This window comes from Orycteropus afer, unplaced genomic scaffold (assembly GCF_000298275.1).
Source record: "Orycteropus afer afer isolate SDZICR_OR568_19922 unplaced genomic scaffold, OryAfe1.0 scaffold00066, whole genome shotgun sequence".
NCBI classification, from domain to species: domain Eukaryota; kingdom Metazoa; phylum Chordata; class Mammalia; order Tubulidentata; family Orycteropodidae; genus Orycteropus; species Orycteropus afer.
Genome location: NW_006921653.1, coordinates 12115726 through 12117233, shown reverse-complemented (window position 1 = coordinate 12117233; position 1508 = coordinate 12115726). Strand labels below are relative to the sequence as shown.

At 36.8% G+C, this 1508-nt stretch overlaps 1 protein-coding gene across 1 annotated transcript in view; it reads right to left on the bottom strand.

The window, feature by feature from the left end:
• Positions 1 to 1508, bottom strand: part of PLSCR4 (phospholipid scramblase 4) — a gene marked incomplete at its 3' end in the record, with an annotated part of 49220 nt that overhangs the window by 46573 nt on the left and 1139 nt on the right. The window lies entirely within an intron of this gene.

The following is a 1508-nucleotide window of genomic DNA, read 5'->3' as shown; positions in this document are numbered from 1 at the left end:
CAGTTTAAACTATATTATTATTTATCATAGAGATTATATTTTTAAGAAAAATCCTAACAAATTTATGTAATTAAATGACTTTTGTTCAGAGTATATATTATCCACAGATGTTAACAGAAGCAAAGGAAAAAAACACGAACAAAGATGTGTGAGATACTAGCACATCACACTCTCCTTCTAGCTGGGAAGTTCTCATTTAGGGTTAAGATCGTCTCTGTAGGAAAACCAAACTAAACACATTTTAACTGTGTTTAACTATATTATCCCACATTTACTAAATGTTTTCTTAGTTATTTTGAATAACATCAGCCTTTTAATTTTAAGAAACTATGGCATCTTCTTTCTTAATAGGCTACATATAACAAAGGTTTATTAACATATCTTTTAAACCTATTTGGGGCAAAATTATTTTCTGTTGGAACATATGCCCGGTACTGTATATAATGCAAATAGGAGTTATTAATCGAATTTAGAGAAATTAATTAAAGCCAAACATGTATTATAGCCATTCCTTAATATGAATTACAGAGACTAATTTAGTGTCACTCATCATGTGTAAGTATAGAGTCCAGCCACTAGGTGGCGATCTCAGTGAATTTTTGTTACTAAATTTCCTAACTAAAACTTAGTTGTATGTTATGCACTATACTAATTTTCAATTTACCTAGTTGGTTAATTTGACGTTTCTACTCGTGTGTCTATTTTTTTACATAGAGAGGAATAGACATTTTCCCAGATGAGCCAAACATAATTTTAACCAGTGTTTGCTTCTTAGAAATGGTGGAGTTTCTGTTCTTATCATAATGGAATCTAGGTTCTCGAAAACAGAGTCATCAGTGTATTTGGGGTAGTTATGTTGAAAGTTTCAGAAGAAAAATGTTCCTTTGCAGCGTGGTTATAATTTCCACATGAAACGCACTGCCATGGAGTAGATGAGACTCATAGCGACCCCTCCTTGGGTTTCTGAGGCAGTATCACTATGAAAGTAGATTGCCCAACCTTCTTGGGAGGAGTGTCTGGTGGGTTTGAACTGCCAGCATTCTGGTTAGCAGTCAAATGCCTTAGGCCCTATGCCACCAGAGCTCCATTATTACTAGCTCAAAAAACAGTATTTTGATAAAGCTAAATTATGGTTATTATTTAGGTTTGTCAAAATACTGTTTTTTGAGCTAGTAATAATGGGTTAATTGGATCATAGCCACACAACCTGTACACACATGGGGGACAAAAGGAAAAGGAAGCACTGAGGGACAGAGGTTACATAAGCATCATGGATCAAAAAATCTAAAGTCAAAGCAGTATCTTAGGCATCATCCTGTGGGTACTGGGGCTGCTTTGGCTCTTTTAGAGCTTCTTCTTGTTGTTGTTGTTTGCCGTCGAGTCGGCCCCGACTCATAGCGACCCCTCCTTGGGTTTCCGAGGCAGGATCATTACGGAAGTAGGATTGCCCAACCTTCCTTCCGAGGAGTGGCTGGTGGGTTTGAACCGCCAGCCTTCTGGTTAGCAGT